The following is a 14,683-nucleotide window of genomic DNA, read 5'->3' as shown; positions in this document are numbered from 1 at the left end:
TATCTTCAAGGTCCACCTCCACCTCCCTGTCTGAAGGGGTCCTGGCCTCGAGAACATCCACCTTGGTAGAAGCAGGACTTACCACATTCTGCTTACCCATGGATCTGGTCGCAACACAGGCTGGATAAATGACACCATCATCCGCATCTGGTTGAGCCAGTACTGCACTAGGTTTTGTATACATAACAGGACAATCGGTCCCACTAACTTGACACTTGTTAAAATCATTACCTACAATGATATCTATCCCAGGAATGGGCAACTGCTCACTGACTGCTACAGTGCACCAACCTGGTGTAATAGAAGAATTCAGGTTAGCCTTAATTAATGGTACACGTTGGATATGCCCTCCAAGTCCCTGCAATAACACTACCTCTCCAGTGTCTTCTGTGCATTTGTTTCCGCCACCACCGCGGATCGAACCAGGAACCTCAGGACTACGAATCCCGAGCACTATCCACTTAGCTGTCAGGCCCCTACTAGCTACATTACTTCATCAGGTGATAAATGTTTTCTGTTTTAATAATTATAGCACACATACATATGACTTTCATACACCATTAAGAAGCTGCTTATCACCCAAACTTGATCAAGATCATATTGTGATGTATATTCTTAAGCCTATGAAATAATACAGGGTACAATACACCAATATTAAATAGTAAATACAAAAACAAGTACAGTACCATTCTGTATAATAATGTACAAAAGGATGTACTGTACTTTACTCCATTACAAAGAAAACGCCATGTAAGAGTTTGCTAACTTTAATACCGTAAGCCACTGAAATAAATATTTTTCTCATAAATCTAAAAAATATGCAAACTGTACTGTATAATTTTTTGTACAGTACCACTGTACTGTATAATTTTGTGTACAGTACCACTGTACTGGATAATTTTGTGTACAGTACCACTGTACTGGATAATTTTGTGTACAGTACCACTGTACTGGATAATTTTGTGTACAGTACCACTGTACTGTACCATGCCTTACTGTACTGTACTTCCAAAATTAAAACATGTTCACTTCATCACCATCATCCTGGGAGCAATGCTCATCGTAATCAATTCTTGGAAAAGTAATTGACATGCATAGGGACATAGGGAAGACGCATCTGGGATATCTGAGTTTTATTGCGGCATCCCTTACATTCAAAGGCATTGTTGCGTACAGTAGCAATAAGATCACACAAGTTGCACACATGAACAGAATATGGGTCACTGACTCCAGACAAACGCACACGGAGAAACTGTGCGGCGCCATGAGCAATCTGGCAATCTTGTTCCATCTCACCGAATCGCAAGCTACCTTCCCTTGCACGACCTCCCATAGGCTACATAACCAAGACCTGCACAGGCCCTCTTGCACGGGAATGGATTTTATCATCTACCATATGCTTCAAGTAAGTAAGTAATTATCAAAAGAAGGCACCAATCCGGGAAGGCTATGTAGCACCATCAAATACGCAAAATAATCAGAGGGCGCTAAAGATCACCAAGGATGCCAATACGAGAACAAAAACGCATAAGGCGAACGATATCAAAAGTATCCGAGTCACCAAGAATTCTATCGAGGGACAAGTGACCGCGAGGGGCGGTCGGAAAGCAAGACACACGCTCGTCCTGGAAGTCAGGACATTCAATAAGGACATGCACGACCGTAAGAGGGACAATGCAACTAGGACAATAAGGAGCAGGGCGGCGCTCCATCAAGTGACCATGGGTTAAGCAAGTATGGCCAATACGCAACCTCGCCAGAGCTGTTTCCCACCGCCGGTTACGGTGGAAGGAGGACGGCCACGAGGAAACACAACATTTAAGAGTACGTAGCTTGTTACCAGTAACAGACAACCAAGAAGCCTGCCAACGGGTAAGGACTGAGGAATGGATAACCGGGTAAAAGTCGGAATACGGAATGCCTTTACGAGAGATGGGACAAGAGCGGACAGCTTCCTTGGCGGCAGCATCCGCACGCTCATTTAAAGACCCACCAATATGCTGGGAACCCAACAAAACTAAACCGACTTAAATTTACTGTGAACGAGAAACAGCCAATGCTGGATCTCGACAACTACTGGAGGAACCGGATTAAAGGACCCGAGAGCCATGAGGGCACTACGAGAGTCAACAACAACTACAAAGGAAGACTGACAACGAGAAAGCAGGAGACGAAGAGCATAGAGAATAGCATAAAGTTCCGCTGTAAAGATGCTAGTCTCCGGAGGCAAGCGACACATAAGTGCGATCAGGAAAAACAACAGAGTAGCCAACACCGTCCGCTGACTTAGACCCATCGGTGAAGACAGAAACGGAGCAGGAGTGAGAAGAAAAGTGCTCGAAGAAAAGGCGTTTTAGAACCGTAGGAGAGGTAAAAGCTTTAGTGATAAGGGTCAAGGATGTACAAAACCGCGGAAGAGGGACCCTCCACGGGGGCAAAGAAGGAACAACACGAGGAGAAACATCAGAAATACGAACGGAAAGAGAATCCTGTAGGCGAGATAACCGGACAGAAAGAGGGAAGTGGTGAAGAGGAACAGGAACCGCAGGAGGGGTAAAAGTTAAAGCACGACAGAGGCGAGAGGAAGGATGTTGCAAGGACCGCGCAAGATAGCGAAGACAGTAGCGATCACGGCGGTCCTGGAGAGACAGGAAGCCAGTGTCAACATACAAGCTAAGGATGGGAGTCGAACGAAAGGCACCAGAACTGAGGCGCAACCCAGTATGGTGCAAAGCATCAAGACGGCGAAGAGTAGAAGGAGAAGCAGACGAGTAAGCAGGGCAACCATAATCGAGCTTAGACAGGACGAGAGAGGAATGTAAAGCAAGGAGAGTGCGCCTATCTGCCCCCCAAGAAGTATGGGACAAGACCCGAAGGAGGGTAAGGGCCTTAGAGCACTCAACACGGAGGTAAGAGATATGGGGAGACCAAGACAAACGAGTGTCAAGGAATAACCCCAAAAGCTTCGCGGAATCTTTGTATTCAAGGGGATGACCATAAAGGGACAAAGAGGGACGAAGAACAACCTGTTTGCGCGTAAAAGTCATGACACAAGTCTTAGAAGTAGAGAACTTGAAGCCATGATCTGTGGCCCAAGACGACACGGTGTGGGATATTTGGGCTTGATTCTGATTAATTAATAATTAAAGTAGTAAATTAAATTACGAAGGACCACCCGCTTTTAAAGGAAAGAGGGAAACTGAGAATTTCAGATCATTAGATAAAATTCTAGAGAAAACCAGTGACTATGGATATAACTAGAAAGTATGATCATAAGAATAATTAATGGGCTGTATTATTAAAGAAACAAACCTCAAACACCTACATTGGGGGGTTATTACTGGAGGTCAGTACGTCCAGGAATCAGTGTGGTTCGTTCACTAATTCAATTAATAATAATCTAATCCTATAAATAATGCGGAATATAATATTGTTCATATAAAGAAGGACATGAATATGAGCATAGCAATGAGTTACAGTAAATCACACATTATGTTGAAACATTCTGAATGTATCAAATTGCTAGAATATGGAAAAAAGAAATAAGCCTTAGCTTGTAGTAGATTCCTTTAGATAACCCTGGAAGTCCTCTTAATCTCCAAGTCTGGTACACTGACGAATGGCACGGTTAACATGGAGAAGACAGCATGAGGGATTCGTCTCTCGAGCTGCAAGATAAATAACTACCAGTAGCAATTGATTTAACTACTCAATTCATATTCAAGATTATTGATATCTACAGATGGAATTCTAATCACCTGTTATTAGGTGTTATCTCGCCGCGTGACGCGCAATCACCCCGCTATTATTAAACCTGTAAATGATACATCAAATAAAAAGTACTTAGCTGTGGGCACTGTATAAGTATTAAGATTGCCGTAATTTCGCATCCCAGGCTCCGGTGAACCTATCCTGGATTGATGCGTTTCAAGCTGGCTGATCACGTGTCGTCAGGAACCAAGTCTAGGGTCCCTCTTTTAACACCAGCACTAGTTGAAGATATTATCTGCAAGGTCGTTCACGCCTCACAGTGGCGGCTTTCATCTGCGGAGGAATAACACCTGCCCGATTTGCTGGGCAATGGCGTCGTATATGAGTACGGTAAGTACAGTTCTGCCAACTTCCGGCTCTGCACGTGTCCGCGTACCGACTGAGGATGGCGTCCCCCAACCCACGCCGAGTCGACGTTCATTACACAAATTATTGTCTTGAACATTAATATTTCTCGCATTCGCGCTTGAAACTCTAAAGACTGGACGGGTTTATTATTTAGAGGAACGAAATATTATTATTTAACTATTTAAGAATAGTAAATATATAAGGGAGAGGAATTAATGTCTCCCCATGGCATTCATTGATGACGTTAACACTATCGCGAGGTAGACGGTATAATTCTAACGCTCTATTCGGCTTTTAGTTAGAGAACAATTCGTCTGCAATCAGTTGTCATACAGAAAGCTTTAATTATGGAGAATCGTATTTATTTCTCACACAAATTGAATATAATGTGTTTTACTGTAAAGAAATCTGACGCAATATTGGCGTCAGGTGACGTGAGAATTCTAGCCTAATGCACAGATGAATTATTAGTACAGGAGAATTCTACGAGTTGTTAATTTTTACTTAATACAATATTAATATGGTTAGTAATTAGTAATGAGAATACAACAATACTGTATTCGATGTTGGAAATTTCCAACATAACTCCGGGGGGGGGGGATTCTCAGGGTCGCAGTGTACTGTGTTGTACTGACCTATCCCGAAGTGATATTAAGATTAATACATTAGTATATTAGTATGTTAGTATGTTAGTACACACATAACGAACGTCCCGGATTTATCAAGGACTTACAAGAATTTGAGTCTTGCTATTTACATGTCAAATGAAACATGTTGTTTGTAGCCTACACAATATTTATAAAATTCAACTCTCCCAATTTAAATTAACAGAATCTACAATGATGCGATATCCTGGGTCATAGTGACGTGTAAGGTTTCGTTACGTGATATCACATCGTAGTATCAGCACAGTTTTCTTAGTGGGAAATGAAGGAAATTATTCTTCTTCAGAGTTATAATAGGCTAGCAGTTTCCCTTAGTGGAAACATGCATGAAATAATGAAACATTAAATGATTAAGTTATCAGTAATCAGGAACACTCTAAAGCTCACTATAAACTCAACAACTAGGGTCGCAGTGACATGTAATGGTGTATTACGTAGCTGCTGAATCGTAGGTAAACTCAGAATAAGTTCCTAAGAACTGATAACACTATTGTATGATTATACAGTAGAGTATTATTAGTCATTTAAGATCAAGGAGACTATGACACTACAGTAAGGTCACTGTCTAGGGTCGCTGTGACTTGTAACTATTGAGTTACTAGACAATAACATCACGCAGTATCACGATCACCTCAAATTCAAATGAGGAAATTGAATTAATGTGCACTGCCGTGCAGTAGTCATGCTGACTGATGGTACAACTAATTTGCTAACTAGCTAAAATAATAGAAAGGTAGAGAACTGAAAATTTTATTCATTAAAATCAAGGAAAATTCTAAGTCGACAGTGAGATTAGTAGCCTAGTCATTCTGACTTATGAGCTAATTAAATGGCAGCTCATAGGCTTGACACTGTATACTGCTTAATACGAAATCACCTTTACATGAATTTGAGTTTATTAAATCAGTCTCTATAAGTATAGTCAACTGTAATTAATGGTGAGTACAGATTAGGCTAGTACTCAGTTGACACTACTAAAGTCCCTAAGCCTACCTAAATAAATGTTTTGAATTTCTAACCTACCTAAGTGAGGGACTAAGCTAATTGTGAGCAAAAATGTACTTGAATTAACATTGTGAGCAGTATTGAGCTCATTAACAGGTCGAGTTATATTAAACTCGTGAACATGGTGAGCTACAGTGAGCTCGTCAGCAGTGCTGACAGGGTGAGCTACAGTGAGCTCGTCAACAGTGTTGACAGGGTGAGCTCGTTAGCTGGTGCTAACAGGGTGAGCTGCATGGAGCTCGTTAGCTAGTGCTAACAGGGTGAGTTGCAGTGAACTCGTCAACAGTGTTGACAGGGTGAGCTCGTTAGCTGGTGCTAACAGGGTGAGCTGCAGTGAACTCGTTAGCTGGTGCTAACAGGGTGAGCTGCATGGAGCTCGTTAACCGTCAACAGTGTTGACAGGGTGAGCTACAGTGAGCTCGTTAGCTGGTGCTAACAGGGTGAGCTGCATGGAGCTCGTTAACAGTTAACAGGGTGAGTTACATGGAACTCGTTGACAGGGTGAGCTACAGTGAGCTCGTTAGCTGGTGCTAACAGGGTGAGCTGCATGGAGCTCGTTAACAGTTAACAGGGTGAGTTACATGGAACTCGTCAACAGTGTTGACAGGGTGAGCTACAGTGAGCTCGTTAGCTAGTGCTAACAGTGTGAGTTGCAGTGAACTCGTTAGCTGGTGCTAACAGGGTGAGCTGCATGGAGCTCGTTAACCGTTAACAGGGTGAGTTACATGGAACTCGTCAACAGTGTTGACAGGGTGAGCTACAGTGAGCTCGTTAGCTGGTGCTAACAGGGTGAGCTGCATGGAGCTCGTTAACAGTTAACAGGGTGAGTTCAGTGAACTCGAATTAACGAGGTGGAGTTTTGTCATTCAGTTATCATGGCGAGCAATATTAAGCTCGTGCGCATGGTGAACGAGCACTCATATTATTACGTTAATTCTGAGGTGAGCTATGTTAAGCTCATGAAGCATGTTAATTAACAATGCTAATGTTTAACGATAATGCATTATACATATTAGTTCTCTGAAAATTCACTTACATGTTAGTAAGTTTGCAAGTTTGTTCGTGCTGCGCTCCTACACTAAATAAGCAGAAACGAAAGAAAAACAACTCAAACAATTAATGCAAGTATTTATCACTAATTCTTAGTGCAGAAAACATGGTATTAAGAAGGTTTTCTTGGCAAACCTTTAAGCGCAAGTATAGTGGACCAGTGGTTCTAGTGAATGTTATCACTAAATTCAGGAAATGCCAGTGGCATTAAGTGCTAGATTCTCTAGCCTAACATTATTAATTCCTAGGGAGTACTAGATTCTCTAGCCTAACATTACAATTTAACTAGGAAGACTGAGTGTGGTCAATTACTACTTGTCGAGAATAATTCTAGGTCGGCAGTGAATTCAATGGCTTGGTCGCTGTGACTTGTACTTGTTTGAGTACGGACCATTGGTTTCCACTGAGAGCTACGAAACATCTCGGCGAGTATCAATTGCACTACAGTCACTCTGAGTTTATTACTCAGCTGCGTTTCTCCTTTTAGCTTGCTGTTGGAGAATTGACTTACTGCTGACTAATTTATTATTGTTAGCAGGTTTAGGCTTGTTCACATTCAGAACTTTACCAGTAAGTAAGTAGCCTCCTGCAGATTGGAGCATATTCATTCCCAATCGTTTAACATGTCCAGTTATGAACTGGTAATAGTAGTCGGCTCCTACTAGTACATCTACATTGTTAAGGCGGTCAGACATTAATTTGTTGTCAGCCAAATTAATTTCACGTTCCTGCAGGAAGCGGGCTGTGTACCCCAGACCCTTAATATTTAAGTCTAAAGGTATTTGATCAACAATAATGGCTTGGACAGCCTTGGCTTGACTACCTAGTCGTACAAGCGGTTGAACTACTGTGTATTCATGGGTTCCTCGATTTATCATGAACCCTGACAAGTTTAATTTTACTTGTCCTATTGATTGTAAATTAAGTGCCTCTGCTGCCCTTTGAGTAATGAAAGTTCTCTGGGAACCTTGATCAAATAGTCCACGTATGGTGATCTTGGCTCCTCTGTTCTTCACTTGAAGTTGGGCAGTAGGCAAAGCAGCATCCACTTGAGATGCTTGTGAAGTTACGCTGTACACATCTCGCACCTTGCAGCACTGTACTTGTGTAGATTCTCTACGTCCTATTCTAGGATTGACATAATTAGTCCTAACTAATTTGCACAGTGCAGCATGATGCTGGCCCCTTCTACACCTATTGCAGGTGTTCAGTGGGGTGTCACAGCTGTTAACATTATGTGGTTTGAGACACCTAGTACATTTGTGTAACTGTTTGAGTCGTCTGACTCTTGTGTCTCTATTAGGATAATTAGTACATTTGTACAGAGAATGTTTTTGGTTGCAAAACAAGCACATTCCCCATCCTACAGATCGTTTAGGGGTTACCGGTTTAGGTAAAACGGTATTTGCAGGTGGTGATGGTTTTGCTGCTTGCATTTGTTTGTTATTTATTCTCTTGTGAGTACTTGGTGTACTCTGGGGAACCATTAACAGGTTCTTGGGAGTGCTCTTTGGACTATTAGGTCTCTTAGGAGCACCTGTGGAGCTCTTAGGCCTCACTGATGAATCAGTGTTTGACTGATTCTGGTTACATGGATTATTAACAGTGCTCTTTGGACTATTAGGTCTCTTAGGAGCACTTGTGGGACTCTTGGGCCTCACTGATGAATCAGTATTTGACTGATTGTTGTTACATTGAGTATTAGCACCTTGGTTACCTAGTGACAGAGTCACTTTAGGAGTTTCAGGTAAGGAAACTGATGTAGGTACAGTTTTGGTGCATTCAGATTTAGCATTAATTGCTTGGTCTGCTGTATGATTGCTCATATTACGCAAACCTGTAAATATATCCTGCATTGACAGGGTATTACCATTCTGGCATACATATAGTTTATTAAGTGTGTCACCAGACAATTTTCTTTGGATGATAATTTTAGTCATCCACTCAGTAGTTGGGTGATCCACCTCTTTACTGAAAGAATTTATCAGTGACTCAAGCTGAAAACTAAAGGCTTGTAAAGAGTCAACTGATTGTTCTGGTGAAGATAAATTTAATAATTGGTGTACAAGGTTTATAATAGTCTTCTCATTGTGAGCACTTACTTTAGAAGGCTGTTGGGAGCAATTGTGACCATTACTTGTGTTGCTTAAGGCTTCTTACTTAGCCTCAGCTTTGATTACAGCTTCGACTGCTGCTGCAGCATTAGCTTTATAATTTTCTGGTTCAGATTCACTGATCGTTGCAGCTTCACTTGTTTCATCGGCAGCTTCACTTGTTTCTCTGGGTTCTTGTGATAAGCTAGTTAATTCAGTAGCATTATGTATTGCACTTATAGAATCCAAGGAACATTGAGAAGTGTGGTCTGAAATTTGATCAGACTCTGTAAACAAATCATCACATGAAGCTGTATTAGATGAGAGGTTAGAAAATGAAGGTTGAACTTCAGTTGTTGATCCTGTATAGTGATCAGCATTGATTAGAGGATTCTCCTCGTCTTGATTTAGCTCAAGTATTTCATCTGAGCTGAGTGTTAGCTTGGATACAGGTCTATTAATGATCTGATCCACCCACTCGGGAATATCTTGCTTCGCAAGCACCTCCTTATATCGGTCTAAACTGGTTTGAACAGAATGTTCATAGTTATCGAGATCAGATTCTGTTAGACTTAAGTGGTCTGAGACAGTATGACCGGCCTGGAGTAAATTCCTGTGGGTCTCGATTACAGTCTTGATATAGTCATATTTTTGGCTGGCGATCCTTATGGAACTGGCTAGTCTATAGACGTCACCTGGGTCAGTTTCGACCCAGAAATGACATTTCATAAGTAGTTTCCTAAAGGACCTTGAAGAGCTGTCAAGAATCTTGCGTTCCTTTCTAAAGGATCCATTCTTGTGGTAAATTGAGCCTGATAGGGATGTAGCTAGTGGTATAGCTATGTTGTCTGCTCCTTGATGCAGAGCAGGTATAATTATTGACAGCCTGATATTTCTTGAGGCTGGTTGTAATTTACCTCATTTAGAGGTTAGCTACCTACCTAATAATAAGCAACTAAGATTTGAGTGGTACCTTGGTCTCACTACAGGTGTTCCTCAGCTTAGCTCTTCTAAATCAGCCTCGGATGGGTAGTGGACTTACAGTAACGCTCAAAGACATACATAGAAATATGCAATAAAATAATTACACAATAAATGGTTAATCCCACCCTTGATAGGGTCAGCACAAAAGAATAATATATGTGTCACTAACTAGCTCAAGCCTAGTCGTGAGAATTTCTACTTGAGAAACTACAACTATATTTAGTCTGTGCTTGTGCCAGATTCAACACAATCACAGCCTAAATTGCTACCTAATGAAGGTTGGCAAAGATTATATTATGGTGCAATAATGTGCAAATAATTGTGCTGTATTTTTGTTTTTTTTGTATTTTATATAATATACACTTGTGTAATTATGTGTATAAGAAATTAAATGAACACAAAAGAATTAATTGTGTTTGGCAGGTATTCTACTGCCGTAAATATTATCTAACTCCTGAATGTACTCCTAATGGTGGAATAAAATGTTATCAGGGTTAGTAATGATTAACTAGTATGAGATCAGTAATTTATATTAGTATACTGGATCCCTAAATGTTAATGATCCACTGACTTGAGTGTATCAGTAATTATAACATGGATTCAGGCTATAATGGACGGTCTGCTGACAGCCATATATTGAAACATTGGTATAGCCTAAATGGTTAACACTTAATTGGTGTTAGTGATTAATATAAGGTTATGAGCTGTTGCTCTTGGTGACCTAAGGATTCTACTTCAGTATGAAGTGTAGGTCTAAATGTTGTGGGTACTTGGTTATGACCCACTAAAGCTATGTAAAGGTAGCTGTTAGTGTGATCTAGGCTAACTGATGTGTTACACTATTAGTTAACACAATTAATTAAATAGTTAGTCTAGCTTCTATCACACAAGGATTAGTTATTACTGGTTAATATTTTAATTATAAATTTAATGCCTATCCAGTTCGAAGGACCATAATGTGGGATATTTGGGCTTGATTCTGATTAATTAATAATTAAAGTAGTAAATTAAATTACGAAGGACCACCCGCTTTTAAAGGAAAGAGGGAAACTGAGAATTTCAGATCATTAGATAAAATTCTAGAGAAAACCAGTGACTATGGATATAACTAGAAAGTATGATCATAAGAATAATTAATGGGCTGTATTATTAAAGAAACAAACCTCAAACACCTACATTGGGGGGTTATTACTGGAGGTCAGTACGTCCAGGAATCAGTGTGGTTCATTCACTAATTCAATTAATAATAATCTAATCCTATAAATAATGCGGAATATAATATTGTTCATATAAAGAAGGACATGAATATGAGCATAGCAATGAGTTACAGTAAATCACACATTATGTTGAAACATTCTGAATGTATCAAATTGCTAGAATATGGAAAAAAGAAATAAGCCTTAGCTTGTAGTAGGTTCCTTTAGATAACCCTGGAAGTCCTCTTAATCTCCAAGTCTGGTACACTGACGAATGGCACGGTTAACATGGAGAAGACAGCATGAGGGATTTGTCTCTCGAGCTGCAAGATAAATAACTACCAGTAGCAATTGATTTAACTACTCAATTCATATTCAAGATTATTGATATCTACAGATGGAATTCTAATCACCTGTTATTAGGTGTTATCTCGCCGCGTGACGCGCAATCACCCCGCTATTATTAAACCTGTAAATGATACATCAAATAAAAAGTACTTAGCTGTGGGCACTGTATAAGTATTAAGATTGCCGTAATTTCGCATCCCAGGCTCCGGTGAACCTATCCTGGATTGATGCGTTTCAAGCTGGCTGATCACGTGTCGTCAGGAACCAAGTCTAGGGTCCCTCTTTTAACACCAGCACTAGTTGAAGATATTATCTGCAAGGTCGTTCACGCCTCACAGTGGCGGCTTTCATCTGCGGAGGAATAACACCTGCCCGATTTGCTGGGCAATGGCGTCGTATATGAGTACGGTAAGTACAGTTCTGCCTCCTTCCGGCTCTGCACGTGTCCGCGTACCGACTGAGGATGGCGTCCCCCAACCCACGCCGAGTCGACGTTCATTACACAAATTATTGTCTTGAACATTAATATTTCTCGCATTCGCGCTTGAAACTCTAAAGACTGGACGGGTTTATTATTTAGAGGAACGAAATATTATTATTTAACTATTTAAGAATAGTAAATATATAAGGGAGAGGAATTAATGTCTCCCCATGGCATTCATTGATGACGTTAACACTATCGCGAGGTAGACGGTATAATTCTAACGCTCTATTCGGCTTTTAGTTAGAGAACAATTCGTCTGCAATCAGTTGTCATACAGAATGCTTTAATTATGGAGAATCGTATTTAATTCTCACACAAATTGAATATAATGTGTTTTACTGTAAAGAAATCTGACGCAATATTGGCGTCAGGTGACGTGAGAATTCTAGCCTAATGCACAGATGAATTATTAGTACAGGAGAATTCTACGAGTTGTTAATTTTTACTTAATACAATATTAATATGGTTAGTAATAAGTAATGAGAATACAACAATACTGTATTCGATGTTGGAAATATTCAACACACGGCATCAATTGCAAGTTGAAGCCAGCGTTGAAGGAGAGGCGAATCATCACCCTGACAACAAAGGGTAAGATCATCGACATAGAGATCGGAGAAGACACCAGAAGGAAGAGAGGAAAGAAGACCATTGAGGGCAACCAGAAAAAGAGTAGTGCTCAGAACACTACCCTGGGGCTCACCTTCGTATTGCTGAAAAGAGGGAGAGAGAGCGGTACCAAGGCGCACCCGAAAGGAACGACGAGAGAGGAAGCTGCGGAGAAAGAGAGGGAGATGACCACGAAGGCCAAAGGAATGAAGTTGAGATAGGATATGATAACGCCAAGTGGTGTCGTAAGCCTTTTCCAGGTCAAAAAGGACGGCAACAATGGAGGTCTTCGCAGCAAAAGCAGTACGAATACAGACCTCCAAGTTCACCAGGACATCTGTCGTGCTGCGGCACTTGCGGAAACCAAATAGAGAAGGGAAGAGGAGGTGATGGTGTTCCAGGAACCACATCAGACGTACGTTAACCATACGTTCAAAGAGTTTGCAGAGACAACTTGTGAGAGCAATAGGGCGAAAGTCCTTAGGGGAAGTACCCAGAGACCCCGGTTTGCGAACAGGGAGGACAACGGCATCGAGCCAGTCCTCAGGGACTGACGACGACTCCCAGATCCGATTATACAGACTCAGTAAATACTGAGACGTGCTCGGAGGGAGATGGCGAAGCATCTCATAATGAATACCATCGGAGCCCGCCGCCGTAGAACCGCAGAGGGCCAGGGCAGAACGAAGTTCAGAGAGAGAGAAGGGATCATTATAGGGAAGCTGAAGATGAGTGCAGAAATCTAAAGGACGAGACTCAAGGACAGGTTTACGAAGAAGGAAAGATTGGGGAAGATGAAGACCAGAGCTAAGAGAAGAAAAGTGGGAACCCAGTTCGGAAGCGACCTGCAACGGGTCCGCCACCAGAGTATCATGGAGGTGAAGGACCGGTGAAACATCGGGAACGAACTTACCCGCTATCTTGCGGATACGCTTCCAGATCTGGGCCAGAGGGGTTTCGGACGTAATCGTTGAGACATAAGATGCCCAACATTCACGTTTACCCGTATGGATGGACATACGGGCCACCACACTCGCTTTCCAAAACAAAAGAAAAGAATCGGTCATCTGCCTACGGCGATGCCTCTTCCAGGGTGCACGCTTACAGCGGACAGCCCGAGCACAGTCCGCATTCCACCAGGGAACGCACTTCCGTGGACCCCGGGAGGAAGAGCGAGGGATAGAGCGGAGGGCAGCGTTGAAGACAGTGTCATGAAAAAGGAGGAGAGCGCGAGAGAGAGGCAGAAGGGAGAGGTCAGAGAGAGTAGCACTGAGGGAAAATAGGGTCCAGTCCGCCTTAGCAAACTGCCACCTAGGGAAAAAGAGGGGGAAGGGCGAAAAGAGAAAAAGGAAACAAGGATTGGGAAATGATCACTTCCATGGAGGTCATCAAGAACCTGCCACGTGAAATCTAAGTAAAGAGAAGAAGAGCAGAGAGAAAGATCAAGACAAGAAAGGGTGCGAGTCGGAGAGTCCAAATGAGTGGGCTCACCAGAATTCAAAAGAGACAGGGAAGAAGAGAGGAGAAACGGCTCAAGAAGGCGACCCCGGGTATTCGTCAGAACGTGTCACCCCAAAGAGAATGACGACAATTGAAGTCACCCAGCAGGAGCACAGGCTCCGGCAAGGAGTCTAGGAGGTGTTTCAAATCAGGAAGAGAAAGCTGGACACTCGGGGGGGGATAAATGGAACAAACAGTGTACCATTTCCCCACAAAGACACGAGCAGCAGAACAATGGAGAGGTGAAGGAAAAAGTAAAGGAACAAAGGGAACATCAGTACGAATCAAAAGAGCAGAAGAATTAGAAGCCCCAGCAACAGATGGGGGGGGGGGGAGGAGAAAGGAATAGCCACGAAAACGACCAGGACGAGCACCAAGCATCGGCTCCTAGAGACAGACACAAAGGGGCGAAAACCGCGAAATCAGAAGTTGGAGTTCGAGGAAATTAGCGTAATAACCTCGAATGTTCCATTGAAGAATGGACAACGACGAGAAGAGAAAGGACAAAAACAGAGAACAAGGAAGAAACAAAGGCGAAAGAGCAACAGAGCACGTTAAAGAATATCAGGGTCGGGATCAGGGTCAGCAAAGTCAGGGTTAGGGGGCATGGGTAAACTGAGCAAAGACGGA

At 42.0% G+C, this 14,683-nt stretch overlaps 1 pseudogene; it reads right to left on the bottom strand.

Moving 5' to 3' along the window:
* Positions 1 to 875: 875 nt before the first annotated feature.
* LOC123758546 (DNA-directed RNA polymerase II subunit RPB2-like) overlaps positions 876 to 14,683 on the bottom strand; it is a 33,139-nt pseudogene continuing 19,331 nt past the window's right edge.

Source organism: Procambarus clarkii, chromosome 11, assembly GCF_040958095.1.
Source record: "Procambarus clarkii isolate CNS0578487 chromosome 11, FALCON_Pclarkii_2.0, whole genome shotgun sequence".
Taxonomy (NCBI): Eukaryota; Metazoa; Arthropoda; class Malacostraca; order Decapoda; family Cambaridae; genus Procambarus; species Procambarus clarkii.
Note: the sequence above shows the minus strand (reverse complement) of the source record. Positions and strands in the feature narration are given on the sequence as shown.